Genomic DNA, 13,602 nt, shown 5'->3' with positions numbered 1-13,602 from the left:
TCAAAGAAGTTTGTATTCAATTTCGCCCTTTTTGGAAAGTAATCAAGAGAGTTGTCTGGATTTGGCCGCTATTGAGTGCCAGTATTTTCTATCCGTATAAGAAAAAACTTGCGGAAACAAGTTAATTGAAAACACAACGATCACGTTCGCTAACAATTGTATACGTTCGTGCTATCAGCTTGTTTTACTTTGTTTGGAGTAAAAAAGTAATGAGTTTTAATAAGAAGTGATAAGTAAGAACAGTTATATTATAATGTATTTAATTAGAATTTAAATTATGATTTTTGATATTTTTGAGATCATTGAAATCTTACAGAAAGGTTTAGGGCCCGTCCCACCACTGGCTAATAGTGGTTCAGACAGCTTAAAAATGTTGTTAAACACAAGTTAATGCTAGTTGAATTTTATGCGTGGTTAATCATAATTTTAACCTACTTTCAAGCGAGTGGTGTTCTTTAACAATGATGACGTCGTGTATGCCAATTGCCAAGGCTTCGTAATAGACACTAACTAAAATGACTAGGTATTTCATGACATCTAACACATTTTTGAATGGAATCGAGACTCGGCAGTTTTTTACATTTCATATTTTTTGTGGGATATAATTTTACAATTTTCATTAAAAAATCTGTGTATTTTTAGCAATTTGCCGAAGTAATACAAAACGTGTCCTATCTAAATCTTAATTGAAATAACAAGAATTTGCGGTGAACTTTTATAATGGTACGGCTAAAAGAGACTAAGTTTACAAAGTTGAGGTGCCTTATTTATTTCTATTTATATCAGTTTAAATAAATACATATTGTTAAATCGTAAGTTCCCCTTTTTAGTAATCTTCGGTAAATTTCAACATCTTGCAACAAATTATTTTATATTAAGAAAAAAGACTTAATATCATTAGGAAAAAGTGATTAGAAGCATAGGCGTAACGGAGGGCTAATTTTAATCCCGTTTCTATTATTAATAATATAAAAGAATAGTTTACTATGAACATGGTAGGTATATCCTGTATTTGAATGTTACGAGAGGCTGTAAAACTTACATAGATTGGAGTTTATAAATTTGTGTTTAGTCGGCCATTTACAAAACAGGGGCGCGTGAATAGTTAACGCGTGAGTTACGTTTACTGCGCTCACGTGACGGCGCGCCGTGCCCCGCTCCACTCCGACGGTGTTTGCATTTCTTTCACCTCGAATATATATTGTACTCGTTTACTTTGCGATCATGCTTTGAATAGTTACTATAAAATTAATATTAACACACCCTTGTTAGTTACTAAGATTTTGTTTGGTAATCACGCATAAGATGATATAGTGTTGGTTAATATTTTATAAATTAAATTTTGCCTAACACTGGGACATTATAATCTTTCACACATACGAAGTTTTTATGATGTTTATGCGCCGACACTACAGGAGGAGTATAAGGCCATTCTTATCTCGTTATTTTATTAATAATAGTATATTTATTTACGATTGGACATTATTTGTAAGATGACGCTTCCATTTTTAATTTTAAAAATTCTTAGATATAGGGAACAAGCATTAAACTTTCTTGAATTTAAAATATACAGCTGATCTAGCTGCCATATAAATATGTTTATTCTAGATGTTTCAGACTTTTGCTTTGTTTTATTTAAAAAAAAATACTAGCTACGAAATGCGAGTACTCATTACACTTGGCAACACCATTGCTAATGCGAGTTCAACTTCGACATTACGAAAGGGAATTATTAATAAAAAATACTGTCATCAAGTTGACAGGAAAATTTAATTTGGTTGAGAGCCCGGCTGCATAATGTATACCCTGCCATCTGCCGGCAGAAGTCGTGTCTATCCTTTCTGAGAGCTGCTATTGTGTTTAATATTTCACATATTCTAGACTAGATTATTTATGTTCAATATAAGAATATTGCGTACTTATATGACTTATTCTATTTACAATAACATGTGTAACATAATCGCAATTAAAGGAACTTACAACGATCTGCGCGAGACAACGTTCTCAAGATTCTCGAAGTATAATACACATTAAACATGAGTATCGCTTTATATACGTTGATTCTTAATTGTTTTGCTTTCACTGTTCTTATTGAAAAGTATTGAAAATTTAGTAGGCAAACATCGTTGACATAAGTTGTAAACCCAGAGACGGGCTGTGTACCATGTAGGAGATTGGGACAAAGTAAAGTGCGCACTCTCGTATCCGACATGCATTCCAATTAAAAAGTTTTTCTTTGTTACTACAATATAGAGTAGATGCATTGTGACTATGCAGCTTGGAGTTTCACTGGATTTATGAAATACATTGCTTCAAATTATTATTTAATTAGACTAATTCTCGACTTCGTTCGGAATTCGTAGGGTTATTTTTTTTACTAATACCAAAACCATTATTTACTTAAATCTGCATAAGTATATAGTCAATAAATTTTAAAAATTAACATTTAACTTTGTTTGAATTAAGAAATTATATATGGAAATACGAAAACAATGGAATTCACCACAAAGATACATACGAGTAAATGAATAAAACAGTGAAGTTTGAAACTTATTTTGAAATTCCCCGTCGTTGAAATATGAGAGACAAAATGAGACCATACATTTAAGTTAATGTGAAGCAACCGTGCGCGTAGTCCCAAATAAGTGAGTGGAGTGAATACAATTTTTTAACTTTTATGACGTATCCTTAAGCGTGTTAAAATGTTTTTTAAATTAACGGTATCTTCATATGTAAATGTGATTTTGACATGATGACGTAATCAATTACAGCTTAATATAATATGCCTTTTGATGACGGACTTTTATCTAGTTTTTGTTTTTCAACATTCAAATGTAATTAAAAACTAAGCAAAAATGTACTTGTCTTAAAGGAGTAATACAAACGATTACCATGGTTTAAATATTACAGCAAAAACGTTTATTTCCGGATTACCGATTATCCGTTACTTAGTAACCGTTTTAATATAACCAATAACCAAAGTTAACATAAATTTAATGAGAGTATCTAAATTCAAAAGGATGTCGTGACCGAAAACACCTGGTTACGACTCTCCGGAGGGCCGTAATGGCGTGCTCAAGGTATAATGTCTACCATGGAATTGATATTAAAGTCACCCCTTATAATACTATATTAATAACACCTTGGCTGACACAAATTTGGATAAACTTAACACGAAAATTGTACCTACTTCTTATAATCTCATAATTTATCCTTCGATTGTTTTGAAAGATTTGTATAGTGAATTATTTCGGCCAATTTTTATTAATTCTCGATCGTTATACAGAAAGTGTGGTGCGAGAGATTTCCTTTTCGCATGCTGTATAGCACCCGCAAGAGAGAACCGTTTTCATTAGTCCTTATGGCTTGCACGTGTTTGGCGATAGCCCTAATGCAGTGACCGTTGTGACGCGATAGTGAATAAAGCCGGCAACCACTCACCCTGAAGAAGGACCCCCTTCGGATTTGAAACTGGTCGGTGCCTTCACCGAAAGTTCCCACGTGAGTTTTAGCCGTGTTATAAATCATATAGTATAATGTCTCACGAAAGTTTTAAAAAGTTAATTAGTTCTAATGCATTTTAATATAGCACATTATGCTCATCAACTAAGTCCCCGCACGCTTTATATTGAACAATCTTTTACATTAGTGGAGAGCCTTATATGCGGCGACTCCACGCTCTATTAACTACTAAAATTGCTTAAGATTAGATTCCTAGTATAATCCTTTTTGAACCAATATAAACGTACTCTTTTTCTAGTTTCTTGTATTAAAGGTAAGAGTATTTTAGTGTTTATAGCTATATTATCGCTTTCCGCGTACGCTAGAGACTTGTATACGGTAACAAAGCCCAGGTTAATTACGGACTTAGCTTTTGGCATATTTGACTCGATTAAAAATTCAGATACAAAGTGCAAAGCGATGTTGCACTCGCGACGAGAATAGAGCGGCGAGACTGCCCGGCGAGCAGACTGCACGGACAGCTCTGACCGTCTGCAGGCTTCGAGAATAGAACCATCAACATCAATGCAATGGTAACTGACAATTTTCAGTTTAAACTTTACACAGCATGAGCTGTTTCCGTGCGGCTTCATCCGCAAAAAAACTTTATTTTATTGTTTACATTTGTCTAATTTTCAATTGCACATAGCGACCTTTACGTTGTCATCTTGTAGTTTTTGCCCCTTTCCCGCAAGATTTTTTTTAAATAAACTTGTGTAGTATTTATTACATTAGTGTTATTCGATTGAACAATATTGTGTTTGTTTCTTTCAAATTACAGTAAGATATTTACTCTTGTCGATTACAATTATAAAAGTTCAAAGGTATCGAATGTAATAAATCAAAATTAATTTAAGCCACCCTTTGTTAAAGGTTTCAAATAACAAAGGCATTTGTGAGTATTAATTTGTTTGAATCAAACGAAAACTTACTTTGTTATTGTTATAATTGATGCCTTGATTTGCAGTATAGTTTTTTTTTTAATAATTCGACGAACCTCGCCACTCGTTACCATGACAACTTCAAAATACGAAACAGAGAAAGGACAAATTATTATTGACCCAAAAAAAGTTCACCGGAGCTTTAAAATATAATCTAACAATAATGTTAGTAAGATATAGAGTGATTTTTTCGATTCTAATAATACTGGAAATAATGCTACGCTCCCAGTTTTCTTATTCTAAATCTACACTAAGGAATTGTTAAATTAGGGTCACATGAAATAAGGTTTATCAAATATATTATATTGATTATTCTTTTCGTGGTCGACGAAGCTCCGTCTGTCAGGTAACAGGCAGCTTGGATTTGGAACAGAGTGCAACATCGCTTTGCACTTTATGCATTAATTTTTAAAATACAATTATACCTGGAGAGATACAGATTTAGCACTACAATATGAATACGATTTACTTAATGCTCTTTGAAGGTTTCCGTTTTGATTTGTGAATGATTTGTTTTACTCATATTCAGTTTTAAAAAAGTTAACTAGCTGTTTATAATTTATCATGCGCTTATATTTCTTTTAATTCTAGATGAATCTCTCATATTTAAAATGCAATTATAAGTATAATTACTAAATAATGCAGTGATTTTTATGACCTATAAGTATTTAAATTTAACCATTTAAATCAACGAACGCCTGAATTATGCAAAGGCACAGTCAAAGATAGTTTTCCCTAACTCTGTCTACCAATTTTTGTAGTCGCAGAGTTTGGTTTAGTATAATTATTATAAAATATTCAACCAGTGAAAATATTCTCTTGTTAAAAAATTGTCGAAATTTACTTGTCTTCTTTAGTATTCCAAAAAGCTTTCACATCAATCACTGTAACGCCCGAAGCTTATCCAAATCCACCAATTTATTTTGTTACCTACCTACTACCTCGATGTTTATATTTTTCTAGCTGTTCCCGTGCGGTCCCATCCACATGAAAAACTTAATTTTATTGTTTACATTTGCCAAATTCTTAATTGCAAGTGTCAAAATCAAATGGAGAAATAACAACGAAGGCTTCTGACATTGAATAACAATTAAGTCGTTAATGTTGGCAGCTTGTAGTTTATAGTCCCTTTCCCACATGTAGGTTTTTCCTAATTCGTGTCGTAAGTGTAGGGGTTTTTATTAAGGAATTGATGATTCAAAAATAGGCTGTGTTGACATCCTACGCTACGAAATAGTGTGTGTTTACGCTTTATTATATTAGTGTAGATTTTACATTTTCATGACGAAATGTTGCATCTATTATTAAAGCTATCTTTAAATCAAATTTACTCAAAGTGTACGTAATATTGTCGTAAATAAGATCGTTAAGTGATTTGTTAACAGCTCACTACAGACGCTTACTTTCAAATGACAGTTTTAACTGAACAGTTTCATTGTAGTCGACTTTAATAGCTTATTTATGACTCAGCAGAATATAGACATGGACGGAAAAGTAATATATTAAAGATTAACAGCATTACAAGTAAACTTAAAATTTGTAACATTTTGCTTATACTTAGTTTATTCCTAAGTTATAAGTTTAACTTTATACCGCGTTTATTTGTTAGGCTGTTAGTTTCAATTAGCTGTACTATTAAGTAATCCATTAGCTCATCAAAAATTACTGTTGCGAGTAATTAATATTACTGAAGTCCGTCAAGTCAATCGTAATACGTTATTAAAGCTACGATGTACGGATCCAAATAATGATTATGTAATTATTAATGATGTTAATGTAATCGCAATTTGATTTGTGGAAATTAATAGAATATTTTTAATAATATACTCTGATTGAAATGTAACTGTTTTTTATGTATTGTGTTAGTTTTCCGAAAGCAAAAGTTTAATTAAATTGTCATTTTTTTTATTTTGAGATTGAAGTTTGTGTCAATAAAAGTTTTATCTATAGTTATTTTATTTGAGGTTAAAATTATGTTAGTTTAATGAAGTATTATGAAAATAAATTAAAGAAAAAGCTTGTTCCTCATAGCATTAGTGCATAAAGTATGCTAAGTTTAAGTAGCTCTTTTGCATAAGTAAGACTTGAGACAAACGTGCTGGGCGGACGAGTTTCCTAATTTTTTTAATGGCACTTAAATATTATGATATGTTTTAGTTAATTAACATAAGTATAGAAGAAATGTTATTTCTATTTGCATCATTAAAGTATAGCACTGTCAAAATAATAAGTAAAACTAAGTTAAGATTGGAGAATATCGAACTTTAACAAGTTGACAACAATCTTTTATTGAAATGTACTATTTGAGATCTTGTAAATGATGTTTGAAATTCCTATCAGAATATAAAGAGCATTCCTTCGTTATAAAATAAAATATAATTCCCTAAAAAATACACCTAAAAATGTATTGTTTTACCTCGTTTTTCTGTTAAGTTATTGCTTGTATACGATGTAGTAGATTTTCAATCAACCGTTAGCTCTTCAAACACGCATTGATTTGATACAATTCAAACAATTTGGTTGAAATAACTTTGATGTTTGATATGCACTTTCATTCGTAAAATCATTGCACTTAACAATAAATAACCGCTAACGGATAAAACGTAAAAAAGGTTTTTTAGAAGACCAGCTGTAAATATTTGATCGCCGATATACTTGAGGGAATTAAAATGAAAGAGGTTTTTGGCTGGACGGAATGCGTGTGCTTGATGCTAGCTACAGATTTTGAATGACAATTTTTAAAAATGGTATTTCGTGACGGTGATCTATAAATTAGCCAATGCTATTAAAATTATGGCAGGCGTTCGCGCGAACACCGTCTTTATTCAGCGATTTCTTCTGCCCGTAATTAAAAAAGTACGTATATTATGTGTTCTTAGTTCTACATCATGGTTAATTTTATCTAGAGTAAGCTGTTTTGAGGACACATAGTAATATTTATCCATCCAAACTTTCGCAATTACAATATTAAGTAAAGTAAAAACCCTACTTTATTATCTGTTGTCTAAGGACAATGAGAGTCATATATCTGAAGCTATAGATCAAGAAGTGTGCCGCCATATGTACAGTCGCGGAAATCCGCAGCGTTCTGCTTTAGAAAATTTTGCCTTGTTCTTTGCAAAGAGACAAACTCCGCTTCTCCCTACAAATAACTAATTATACATCATTAAGTCAAGCAAACGAAGGGATAATAAAAAGAAATTACCCGTGTATCGCTAAACGTCGGCGTCTTTTTTCAAAATGTTCAAATTATTGTACATTTATGGAGAAACACATACAATTTCCCCGACTGTACATGTCAAGTGACATATCAGTCGAGTTTTTTTTTTAATAAAAAGAACGGTTCTTTTATAATAATGCTAGCGTGTTCTACTTCCTCTGTATCACGCAATCACGTTTGTTCCACAACAGCGTGACAGATAATCATTTTTATTCGAAACAACGAGAGCACAAAGCTTTGACTTGCCGACAACTCATTATGGTGAAAATATTTTTCATATAATTAATAACAAATAGTAACTTAATTTCGAGAACAGCTAATGTATATACGTGGCTATGTTTATGTATAGGTAACTGTAGGCTCGGTGGCACAGGGACACGTTCGCACAATATTTGTTCATGAAATTCAGCAGCTGTTACGCAGTTATGCTCAACACGTTTAGCCGCTATTTTTCTTGTTTGTACCGAAAAGTTGTCTCGAATTATTCACCCATTTTTTCACAACAAAATACGACTATGATTATTTATAAACAGTAATTAAAATATTTTTTTTATGACTTATTGTACAATTGTCGTGGATTTATATTAACTAAATAATTATTAATTTTAATAAATATTTGTTTTACGGCTTGCAGCTTAGTACCGTTTGTGAATGTATTCTAAAATTACCGAAGAAAGTATGGATGGATTGTGTGAAAGAGGATATGCTTAAGAAAGGAGTGGATTCAGATATGACGGCTGATAGAGATGTATGGAAGAGCAGCACATACTGTGCCGACCCTCCGTAAGGGATAAGGGCAAGTGGATGATGATGATTCTAAAATGATAGTTTAAACGATTCATAGTTAATTTTAAAGTTCAAAGAATATGTGTACAAGGAATTGTTGTTACAATACATCAAGATTACAATCGTGTTATGTGTCGTAAGTAGTCAGTTATCAAAGGAGAGGAGAGAGGAAATATAAACACTGGTGTTTAAAAATCATACAAGTTTATACGGCGTTACTTAATCTTCTCGGGATACAAATTTCACAGTGTTTGATAGTTGAATTTGATTTAATAATTTCTAAGTAAATGTATTTCAAGTTATTAATTTGTGTCACAAACATTTCGTCTTTAAATATAAAAGCTTTAAGGAGATTACTTTCATAATTCCAAGCATTTATTCACTTGTCTCTCAAGTTTAATACAATTTACAAACAACCATTTCTCGAGACGTCTCTCAAAATTATTTCGATGTCATGTTTTGAATACTTCCTATTAAATTCAGGGAATTATTAGGAAAAATACATAAATCAGTTTTCAAGCCTTTTATATCAATTTGAAGGTATAAATTAATTATTCGTCGAATAAAACCTTTGTCGAATAGGTATAAATTAATGTCAACTGTTCTGAAATTACTGTTACAATTCTGTGTACAATTAGAAACGTTACAACTTCCGTTCTATTAAGTTTTGCGGAAAATTTAAATAACACGACTTTAGATCAAGTGACAATGCAAAATCAAAATAAAACTAAACTATCTTGAGATGGAGTCTATCATTTAAGATTGATAAAATATAATTAAATAGGTGATAACAGATTGAAAAAACATTTTTCTATTAAGTATCTTATTACTTTCAAACGTATTACTTATGCTTGTCAAAATATCTTAATTTGTCTAGTTAGTGTTTGAAAAGTTGAGCCGCGCTTTCCCGCACACGGCGCCTTATATTTTTCCAACATCCCACGCCTCGCGTCGCTGTCAGCAATGGCCCATCATTAAAAGTTTCACGAGTTTACATTCGTATCTCTGCCCTACGAGGACAACATCAAATACAAATAAAAAAATTAAATTGATGATGCCGACTAAATAATTAAAAATATATGTTCAAGGAGTTTTTACACGTTTTAAGAGTCAAGCCATTAGAAAAGAAGAAGAAATTAAATCATTTAAAATTAGAACACATTGTCGACGTCATCACTTTTTTTCTAGTATTTTTCTGTACATATTTTATCAATACACATGTCTCCGTTAAAAATAGTTTTATTTCTAAATCTTTTACGATATATAATATGTAAATATGATTATTTTATAGACAGTTAATTATAAACTGAAATAAAATACCTTTGGGTATCGTCTTGTGAAATAAAACTGTTTGAATAACATGTTAGTGAGCAATCGTCGTATGTTAGCTAACTTCGATCGTCGTTTATCAAATAAATTCGACGCCCGCTAACACTGTTAGCCTTCGATTACGACAAGTTAAGAGCTCGTTAACTTTGATCTATTTTGTATGTATATGTGTATTGTATATGCTTTCAAATTAAGTTAATAGTATTTTAGAATTAATTAATGCGGATTAAATTACTAATTGTTGCCCGCAACTTCGTCCACGCAATATTAAGATAAAAAATTAGCCTATAATATGCCCCTCTATGATACCTTCATTGAAAGTCCAGTCAAAATTATTTACTATATTTGTGAATTTGGATATCTGTAATAATTAAATAATTCAAAAACTACTGGGCGGATTCCAAAAATTCTTCGCCATTAAAAAGCTGCGTTATCAGTAAGAAACATAGGTTATTTTCAAATTAAATTTTACGCGAACGAAGTCGCGAGCACCAGCTAGTCTAGAAATGTCTTTAAATTTGTAAATACATTGTTGTGTTTTGTGTAGATCTTGCGGAGATATTATTAGGGGATTTATTTCATTCATATGTAAAAAATCATAATTATTCTGGTAATAATTATCACGTATTTAATTGTAATAATTTCATTTGAAAAACGTTATTTAGTTTTCAGTAAGCTCTTCATCATTAGGTTAATGAAAATGGCATCGTTAGTACATTGAAATAATCTTATCGGAGTTCGATTAAGACAATATCAATGCACAAAGGTATTACCGAGACCGAGAATCCTTTCTAGTAAATTGTTTGGTTATTCATAAAACAATCATTTCAACTCTTGCGGTGAAATTAATAATTTGTTTTCAGATTTCGTATTCAAAGAGAAATAAAAAGAAGATAAAATTATTTAAACATAATAATTGAACAGTGCAATAAATTCAGAGCTTATATTTTACTAGCTTTCGCCTGCGACTTCGTCCGCGAGGAATTTAAAAAAAAACAAATGTATGTAGCTTATGTGTTTTTCCAGATTATCCCCTACGTCTATGCCAAATTTCTTCGAAATTTATTCATCCGTTTAGTCCACAACCTCTAACAAATATCCATCCTTCTATCCATCCATCCATTTTTTTTTATGAGAAGCGGGCAAACGAGCGGCGGGAATACAAAGGTGGTCGACGACGCCCATGGAAATCTGCAACACCAGAGGAACTACAGATGCGTTGCCGGTCTTTGAGGAAATTGTAGGCTCGCTTCTTGAAGGACCCTAAGTCGGATTGGTTTGGAAAATATAATATAAGTATGATTAAAAAAACTCGTGATAAATTTGAAATAAGCCAAAGTGTCTTTTACACATTATGTAACTACTAGAAAATTCATTGAATTCAATTTGTATCAAAATCGTATAAATCGATAAAATTTAATAATATACTTGAATTTATAGTGTACTAGGTAACACCGTACTTTACCGTACCATTTTAAAGGCGACCACTAGTCTAAACAGTTCCATCCACTAGGTAACAGCGTATAAAACTGTTTAGACTGGTGGTTTTGTTTAAAATTACTATACGTCACCACTAAGGTGCCTCAGAGCCTACCCTAAGTAAGATGACTACGCCTTAGTCAACCACGCTGGCCCATTGCGTAAAAATGGCTCGTAAATATAAAATACACAGTGATCACTTTGCAACGAGATCAACGACTGTTTGTAAAAAAACAAGTAATTTGTCGCTTAATTTATTTTGCGTAAATATTTAAGCGCCAAATAGAATACCTTCATAATTTCCAACCTTAAAAGGAAACCGCTGGGATTTGTTTCATTTATCCCTCGAATTTAATTTAATTTACAAAGAACGGTGCCGCAAGCCGTTCCTCAGAGTAATATTGTTTTGTTTACATAATTTTTGTAAAACTGTTTGTTCTTCTGAAAATTTAATACTAAAATGTCTTAAATTGTTTTTTACATTGATAATATTTACTAGATTTTACCCGCGACTCCGTCCGCGTGAAATAAAAAAGACGAAAGTGATAAGCCTATGTGTACTTCCAGTCAATCCTCTACATACATACCAAATTTCATCGAAATCCATTCAGCCGTTTAGACAAACTCTAACAAACATACATCTGCATTTTCGCATTTATAATATTAGTAAGATTGGTAAAAAGTATTCACGTTACGTTAAGCAGTGTACCACCAAAGGCTAACAATGCTGATGACGAAAAAGTGTTTGTAATATGTGATCGATAAAAATACTCAGTACCAAAGTTACTCATTGCAAAGCAACAAAGCTTACCTCTTCGTAATTTTGTAAGTTACTTCACTGGTACGGAATGTTTGCTAACTTGCTGGCTAACTTCAAGTCTACAGACAATCTAAGCTTTATTTTCCAGCTTGTTAAGATTTCCCGCGATGTATTCTGCATGTTTCAAACTGTTTTATGTATTTAACTTAGATTGTAGTTGCTGTTTTACTATTCATAAGAAAAACATTAATGCTTGTAAAAACAAGAAGATTTAATTGTATTTTTGTACTGAACAGGTTTTAAAACTACAGAACTGATTCAAAAAAGAATCTTTTGTCGTTAGAAACTTCCTTTATCTCTGCTCTGATACATTTTACATCATCGGGAAGGATATTATATGAGACGTATATTATTTGCCACCCAAGCGAAGCTGGGGTGGATTGTTAGTTGTAAATAATTTCTATTACCTTAGAATTTATTAATTTAATATTTGACTGCAAAATGCAATTATTTTTAATCCGATAGATGTGTTTTTAATTTTGTTTTTAGCTATTCTATTTTATTTATATACTAGCTTTCGCCCGCGATTCCGTTCCCGTGAAATAAAGTAGAGACTATGCTCTACATCTGTGACAAATTTCATTGAAACCCGTTCAGACGTTTAGGCTACAAGCTCTAACAAACATCCATCCATATACCCCAATTTTCGCAATTTAGTAATTATAGTAAAAATGTAACTTCTTCATTTTTAGGTTTCGTTTTGATTTAGTCCATTATCATAATGAAAGGAGATGTAATAAAGGGAACGTAAATTGTGCTCGGCGGCTAACCGCTAGCAATTCGTTTTTACTCGGGTTAATTAGGGCGGTGCCATTGTGACGCCGCGACACCGAACTTGAAATGTGTGCAAGTAATTAATTAGTCTGAAACCCTTGCGCTCTGTCGGTGACAATGAACAACGCTTTTGTATACTTTCTTTCGTTATCATCATTGTATTAATACGTAAAGGAAAAGTTTGTACCTTTTTTAAAGAAATTGCGCCAACAGATAAAATTTTCAAATTTCGAATAAAGGGTGACTACAAGTTAAAGTTATTCAGCTGTTGCTTTATTTTTATATACTTGGATTTTTTCCCGATCAAATTATAAATACCGATAAAGACGTATATCATTGACTAATAAATTCGCTGTAGACGATGACCTGAATACGTATGAAACAAAAACAAAACATATTACAATTCCTCTGTACCTTGTACATTATAATAAATATATAAACATAGTATACCGACATTTTCGGGACATTCCAATCAAGTTCCTAATATACATAGATGAGAGAGTTTAGGCTCCCTTTGATGTTGCCGCACTAACGGAGCGTCTGGTACATATCTGCCACAAGCGATGGGAAAATTAAACGAGATGCGTTCGCTATTGGTGAATGATCACTACCCAGCTTGATAAACACACTGCATGTTTGAATATATTAGACCGATTACAGACTAGCTTTTGAAATTAGTCTTTACCCTTACGGGTACTTATGAATGTTTGCTAGTTTGAAGCTTAAACGGCTGAACGGATTTGGATATATTT

The sequence above is a fragment of the Papilio polytes genome, unplaced genomic scaffold, assembly GCF_000836215.1.
Source record: "Papilio polytes unplaced genomic scaffold, Ppol_1.0 DF824158.1, whole genome shotgun sequence".
Taxonomy (NCBI): Eukaryota; Metazoa; Arthropoda; class Insecta; order Lepidoptera; family Papilionidae; genus Papilio; species Papilio polytes.
This window is presented reverse-complemented; position numbering follows the sequence as displayed.